The following is an 8,214-nucleotide window of genomic DNA, read 5'->3' on the forward strand; positions in this document are numbered from 1 at the left end:
GTGGGATGTGTGACTGATGGAGTTCTGTTTCTGGTCAACTTGGACATTAATAGGAATATTACTTTAAGATCTCTTCAAAATACTCTAAATAAGCAAACCGACATCACCTAAGGACATCTCTAAATTTTCACACTCTTAAATAGTTCAATCCTTAAGAATTTTATTTTGGCAGAAAAGGTCTGTTTTATTGAATAATCTGTGTTATTGCTGAGGTCACTATGTACAGACCAAAGAGAAGGAGTTTTATTTCTTGGTTTCTTCCTCCTCAGACAGAGCCTTGTTTTCCTCTTTCTTGACCTGGAACTGTTCTTCACAGCATTTGTGTGTTTCTTTGGTCTTAGATCAAAAATATGAAATGCTTTGGGAATTTGTGCATCAGCCTTATATGGCGGCAAGGCTAATCTTCTCCACATTGTTCCAATTTTATTATATGTTGAGCACAAGAAGTTTTTTAACTTGAGAAAACAAAGAAGAATTGAGACTCAGGTATGCATAAATTTTTCTAGAATCCTTCATATTATAAGGATCTTATTAGCAAATGAATTGACAGTTGCTCTAATTGTCCTATATTTTCACAGACTATATAAATGCAATTATGCTTGGGTACTGTAGAATTATCTTCTTAATTAGTAAGGAAAGGTAAAAGAGAGATAAAGGAGAAACTTCAAAAAACCATTATCAGTTTCTTATCAAGGACTTACATCCTTCATTCTACTGCAGAGTTAAGATCAACTTCAACTCTTTCCTGTCAACTACAGTGGAACAATTTCTAAATCAATTCTTCACCGCTATTGCCATCACAGGTTCTCATCACTTTTGTCCTATGCAAGTAAAATAATTTTCCTGGTTTTTTAACCTTTCCTTAATTTATATGTCTTCATGGAGTCCCAAATATAATTTCCTAAAATAATAATGATAATAATAATAATAATAGTTTTTATTTGAAATGGTGGTATGAGGGGCACCGTGGTGGCTCAGATGGTTAAGTGTCTTCCTTAGGCTCAGGTCATGATCTCCAGGTCCTGGCATCAAGTTCTATGTCCAGTTTCTGGCTCAGTGATATGTCTGCTTCTCCCACTCACTCTGCCTCTCCCTCTGCTTGTGCTCTCTTTTCCTTTCTATCTCTCTCAAATGAATAAATGAAATATTTCAAAAAAATTTTTTAAATGATGACTTGAACACACTTATTAAGCTCTATTACTCACTCAAAGAGTAATAATGACATCAAGTGAGTTTAAAAAAGGTATAACCACCTCTTTGAAGAAGTGATAATAGCACAAAATTGAAAACAAAATGTTTATATACAGTAACAAATCAAAATATTGGTACATCAAAATCTAACAGGATATGGTAATTTACATGGCTGAAAAAAACTCAGAATTATATGAAGGGTACAGTAAGTGATACAGTATCTGTTACTATAAGATCCCACCTCACATAATTAATTTAGAAAAATAATCCATATTAAATGGATTAATGATATACATGAGTACCATGTATAAGTCGAAAAAAACATTAAAGCCTCCTGAAAGAAGAAATGTAGTTTACATGCAATAATATTTGACAATATCAGAGGCAAAAGATACATAAATCTTCTTGAAAGAGAGAAATAGATTACTCCAAAGACTAGAGTATCTTCATGGCTCAGACATCTCCGCATCTAAAATGTAGGACCCATAAAGAAATGTCTTCAGAATTCTGATAGAAAATGACTTTCTATCTCTAACATTTTATATGAAGGCAAGCCACAATATGAAGTATGGAGTACTTTTTCATGCACGATTCTCAAATGACCCTGGAGTACAGCCAAATAAAAACAAATGAAAATACCAGAAAAAGGAAGAGATGTGGCACAGGAAACAGGAAAATAAAAAAGCAAGATACAGAGAAAATTTAGCTAGTTCCAGGCAGTTTGGGTTTACACTTGTTCTGATGTAACTTCAATAAAACATTATCACTCTCAAAGATGTCCTAGTTTATATGATAAAATATAAAGTCACAAAGGTATTACAATGAAAAGCTCAGCCAGTCCAGATTGGCACAGAAAGTTAGAGGCCTTAGGTAAGATGTTTCTCAGGAGAAAAAAAAGAGAGAGAAAAACTGGTGTGCTGCCTTTACAAGAGAAGTTTTATGTTTTTTTTGTTCAGTTGAGATGAATGGTGGGTAGAGAGCCAATGGAGACAAAGAAGAAAAGAAGAAGAAGAAGAAGACGAAGAAGAAGAAGAAGAAGCAGAGAAGCAGCAGCTTTCAAAAAAGAAAGGACATGTAATTGGAGTGCAGTGGTTCAGTTATAAAGGGAGACATACAATGTATACACCAAGTGACTATTAATTTTAAGAAACTATAACTTAATTATAACAAATATAGTTAAAGGACTGCAGGAGGAGGGGTATGTGAAAGAGAGCTTCATCTTCAAATTCCTTTTTCTGCAGATATGATAGTTGATAATGAAAAATATAAGTCACCAGCATAAATATGTTATTTCAAATGATTAAGGTAAATATTGGAAGAAAAACAAAAGGGCAGAAATAAGTGACCTCAAGAAGCAAAGACGGAAGACTGGAAAGAGTAGGACAACGGAATATTAATTTTAATTATGGTCATTTCAAACTGTGGATGGAGTGTAGTTTGTTAAAAATAAATAGTAAATTAAGAAATCTGATTCTTTTTATTATTGCCTGAGCAATAATTTTCAATCTCCTTACATGTAACCCAAAGTCCTTAGAAATGCAACTGTCTGGTTTCAGTTCAACCACTCCCACCCTTTTGCTTTCTATCACACAAGTGCACATACACACACACTTTTAAAAAAATGTTTCTGGTAACATTTACTTTTTTTCATGTCTTCTGGATGCTTTTATGAGCCCATCCTTTAATTAAGCTAACTCATTTGTCCAGAATGCTTTACCACATATTTATTAAATGCTCTTTAAAAATAAATTCCAATGTCATTACTTCTTTGGGCTTTTTTCTTAATCTTGCAGGCAATTAGTTTCATACTACTCCATGCTGCCAAAAGTATTATTCATAGTTTATTTTATTTTGTTTTCACAACATCTTGTAATTGCAATAGATGTGCATATATACCTATATCTACCCTATCCCCACCCCCTGCCACGCTGCCCCTGGTCACACTGAAGGAGTATGTTAGAATCCTATTGTTGTTGTAATAAATTGTCACACACTTTGTAGTCTAAACAACACAAATATTTTCTCCAACAATCTGGAATCCAGAATCATTGTCACTGGGCTAATATCAAGGTGTTGGCACAAGTGGTACCTTCTGGAGACTTTGAAGGAAAAATCAATTTCCCTGCCTTGTTTGGCTTCTAGAAACTATTTACATCTTTTGGTTAACAGATTAGTGGCTCCTTCCACCTTCTATCTTTCAAAGCCAATTGTGTAACATCTTCCAAGCTCTCTCTTACACACACACACACACACACACACACACAAGACCTCTGTTTCCATCCTCACATCTCCTCTTACTTTCACTCTTCTGCCTTCCCTTTATTGGGCCCTCGCAGATAACTCAGGATAATCTCCCCACCTCAATATCCTTAAGTCAATCACATAGGCAAAGGCCATTTTCCATGTTTTACAACCGTCCTTGGATATTCAGTTCTGTTTTTTGCCTAAGTCTTTATTCTCTTTGTTTTCAGTTTTGGAGGTTTCTACTGACATATCCTCTAGCTCAGATGTATTTTCCTCAGCCATGGTCAGTGCTCTAGGAAGTTTATCAAAGACCTTCATTTCTTCTATACTGTTTCCGATCTCTAGTGTATCCTTCATTCATTTTTAGATTTCCATCTCTCTCTCTCTTTTTAAGACTTTATTTATTTATTTGACAGAGAGATCACAAGTAGGCAGAGAGACAGGCAGAGAGAGGGGGAAGCAGGCTTCCCGCTGAGTAGAGAGCCTGATGTGGGGTTTGATCCCAGGACTCTGAGATCATGACCTGAGTCGAAGGCAGAGGCTTAAACCACTGAGCCATCCAGGCGCCCTTCCATCTCTTTTCTTCACTGGTTCTTTACTTTATCCATTTGAGCTTTAGCATATTAATCATAATTATTTTAAATTCCCAGTCTGATAATTCTAACACTCCTGTCATATCTGATTCTGACATCGGCTTTGTTTTTTCAAAAGATATTTTTGCCTTTCAACAGGTCTTGTAATTTTCTCTTGATAGCTGGATATAGTGGACTAGATGAAATAGGCCTTTTTTTAATGTGGTGTGGGGTGTGGAGGGGGGAGAAGCATCTATAGGTCTATGACTGGTTTCAGTGTCTCAATGATCCTATGTCTTTAGAATATGAACTTCACAAGTTTTTCTTGTTTTTGTTTTGTTTTGTTTTTTTCTCTTAAGTGGGAGCAGATGGCTAGAGCAGGATTGGGGTACTTCTTTTCCCCAGGAGAATTAGGCTCTGGTAATACTCCAGAATGTTAGACTCTGATGAACTAGTTTCTCCTGAGGGCAGGTTTTATTAAGAAAAACAGAATGCTCTGCTATATTTCAGAATTATTCCCTTTTTCTTCCCTTACCAGAAACATAAAGGAATTTTTCTCTGTTATTTGCTGTGAGAACCAGATTAAGGTTCTGGAGGTAAATCTCACAAATTATGGAGACCACCCTCTAATTGGGACCTCCAAGAGTTTTTAACTCTCACACTTGTTCACGTTGACTATGTGGAAGATTTTCACTCATGACATCTTCAAAATACAGTTCTATCTTAGAGGATTCTATGACATGATAGGAGCTAAAACGTACAAAAAGATTGTACATACAACAATTCCAAATCCCACTTTGATAAACACATAAAAAATGTGACTGTAAAAAATACTGTTCTAGAAGAGATATTTAAAAGCTGATTAAGAAAGGAGAAATGAGCTTCTGAGGGAGAATTTTAATCCACAAAGGAAAATCTGTAATTATAAAAATTCTTGATCTGAGCTCTCTAGATAGGACTCAGGAGATTGTATAATCTCTTTAAATCTTAAGCAAAATATAGTAAATATTAACATCTTCCAAAGTATTCTAAGTATTCTTAATGTCCATCGGATATACACATGGTCCTAAACTGCAGATAAACAATAAGCAAAAAAATTCTTACTGCTATAAGAAAAAAAAAGTAAGAGAAATGCTATAGCAAGACAAAATCTAAGACGAAGTTTCTTCCCGCTTATGCTCGTACATTTTATTAATAATAATATATGCAAATATGTGGATTTTTGTGAGGTAGGAAGGATAGTGGTATCATTTTTACAAATACTTAGCACTTTGACTACAATGGAACTCCCTGAATCTCAAAAGTATATCTCTTAAATGTAGCAAGCTCATTGTAGTAAGTTTATTGCTAGTTCTCAAATTTTTGTTTTTTTGTTGTCACTGATACGATTATTACTACTCTGGTATAGCACACAAACTTGAGTTGTTATTCGTGGCGATTTTAAGATCTAAGTTTAGTGTGCTATTTTTCATACAAATATGCAAAAATAAAATATAATTGCTACTGATTCAAAGTTATTCCTATGCAAAATTCGTGTTTATTGAAAATTATAATGCAAATTTAAGTTATGCAGCTCTGCATTGTGCTTCTTTAGTAAATGAGTCCTTTTTTTTTGTTGTTTTTAGCTATAAATGTCTACATAAATTAGAATAATTTCTCTATATTTTATCCATAAATGCCTCCATAAAGTGTGACTAATGTTTTTAATGTGATATTATAATGTTAGTACAAAAAAAGAATCCAAGCAAATCCTTGTGAAAGTGAGGAAAATAACTGCCAGAGCTTTAATGGCAGCCTCTTTTCGTATTGTCTGAACAACACTTCTGATTCCCCAGCAATGCATTTCCAAGTTATCTGAAGTTACTTCTGTCTGTTCATGCTTAACATTGTTTTACTGGACTTTGTCTTCTAATCCTTTTATTGAATCTTTTGTGTCCTTTCCTCATCCTCTCCTTAAATTCTCGCAATGGTTTCAAACTCTTGACAGAAGAACTCTAAATTTGTTTATAGGCTTGTATCTTCACTGAAATTACAAAGCAGGTCTAAACCCAGAGATGCAACACAGAGAGAACTGTCCAGAATGAAGAAGTAAATGCCCAAATCAGAAATTAGAGCAAGGTATTAATTAATATCTAACAACTTTGGAAAGTGGTTGTTATATTAATTTTATTTATAGCCGCTCAAGGCCACATTTCTTGACTTGATGAGGTATACATGCCGATTTTGGGAAAACCCAGCTGATCTTTGCAGAAAGACAGCCAGCCCAATAGACATAAAACTGCTAAGTTAAGTCAAAAGTTTTAAGCGGTACTCAAAGTGGCCATGTTGCCACTTGCATATTGGTGCATTCAAACACAGGTTGAGTTTTTCTGGTGCTAACCAAATAAATTGCCATTTCTGATTTCTATTCAGATGGATGAAATAAATACTTGATTTGGGGTTCAGATATAGCCTAAGCATGACTCATGTCAACGCATGAACTCAACTGAACTTTCCTTTCTCCATGAGCCTCCAAAACTTTCTTTTGCAATACCTAATTCAGAAGGTGATGTTCTTAAATCATTTGCATCATAAAATATAAATTACCTTCTGCTTCTTCTTTCCCCTATGACCTCACTTTGAACAAATTACCAAATATCATTTCTTTACTTGTTTGCTATGTCACATACCCATGTTCTTTTGGTCCTTTCACTGGTATTACCTTAATCCACAATCTTACATCTTATAAGGACCCTTTTCTTAAAGTTTTTTATCTGTTTTCCGGATTCTCAGGTTTAAAACTACCTGCTATGTATTATACTTTACAGTCAAATATATTGGATTAAGGTACACACCTAATAACAGTATCACTCCAGTAAAAACACTTGATCTAGCCACTTGTCCATTTCTTCTGTCACTGAAGGCAAATAACACAAATGAAGAAACAAAAGCTGTAGCTCATCTACTCATCTATATGTTACATACTGTTCATATTCTAAGGATTAAAAAACTGAAAACAACCTGGCCTGCCCTCAAGATGTCTATATTGTAATAGCTTTCCTTACTAGGACAAATGGCCTCCATCCTTATCACAGCCTAAAAAATTCTAAAAATTCTCCATAATCTTTCTCCCTCCTTGAGGATAATCCTTGGACTCATAGCGATAATGATTTAATTATACTTCCAGGAATTTACACTGGCATTTTGTTCATTTGTTTTTGAATAAATTCATCTTCCCATCCTAAAGGCCCTTCTCCTATTCAGGGAACCAGATGCGAGGCTGGATCCCAGGACTCTGAGACCATGACTTGAGTAGAAGGTAGAGGCCCAATCCACTGAGCCACCCAGACACCCCTACCCTTCTCCTATTCTTGATCAGTATTTCTTCATAATGCATATTTTGTAAAGACTTTTCGGACCTTGTCTTTCTCTAACACCGGTTTCCTCAGTACCTCTTTCTTAGACATATTTTTTTATGGTATTTGGCAAATTATTGTTATCTGTCCTTTCTTACAGTTACCTTTCCTAATAGACAGATTTTAGGGGAAATCTTGTCTTATATTTGACTTCCTGGCATTTACCAAAATACCTAGGATATTATTCATGGTTGAAATATATGAACGAACTTATTTTTAAAGTGAGATATTGTTCCAGTTTCTTATTCCATTCTACTTAATTGTGCTCAGTTTACCAAATACTTATGGAGAGTGTCTGATATGTTCAAAAGTATATTAACTTTTTTTTTTTCATTGTAGCAAAAGCAGATAGCAGTGTAGATGGTTCTTCCTTTCCAGTACTTTCTCTTATGGACAGAGAATACATGCTGAAAATTCTAATAAATTAGGATTTCACAGAATTTTAAACTTCCTGGATACATTCTACTATAGTTTTTTTTTTAATTAATTTTTTATTTTTTATAAACATATATTTTTATCCCCAGGGGTACAGGTCTGTGAATCACCAGGTTTACACACTTCACAGCACTCACCAAAGCACATACCCTCCCCATCTACTATAGTTTTCATTGGAAAAGGTTTTCATTGGAAAAGAAACAAGAGGTATAATATAAATTTTATATATTGTTTTTAAAATCTGGCATCATGGCAAGAAATTACAAAACCTTATAAGATCAATATTTAAATACCAATATCACATCTACTAAAATTGAAGAAGGTAGTCACAGAATTCTTGGAAAATTCTGTAATTTAAAATTTATGCATGCATAACA

General features: G+C 34.4%; 1 non-coding gene across 1 annotated transcript; it reads right to left on the reverse strand.

Annotated features, from left to right (window-relative positions):
• Positions 1 to 344: 344 nt before the first annotated feature.
• Positions 345 to 456, reverse strand: LOC131822969 (U6 spliceosomal RNA). The gene has a single exon (XR_009350424.1). It is a non-coding gene; the product is annotated as a U6 spliceosomal RNA (small nuclear RNA).
• Between the last annotated feature and the right edge of the window lie 7,758 nt (positions 457 to 8,214).

The sequence above is a fragment of the Mustela lutreola genome, chromosome 1 (genome assembly GCF_030435805.1).
Source record: "Mustela lutreola isolate mMusLut2 chromosome 1, mMusLut2.pri, whole genome shotgun sequence".
In the NCBI taxonomy this organism is placed as follows: domain Eukaryota; kingdom Metazoa; phylum Chordata; class Mammalia; order Carnivora; family Mustelidae; genus Mustela; species Mustela lutreola.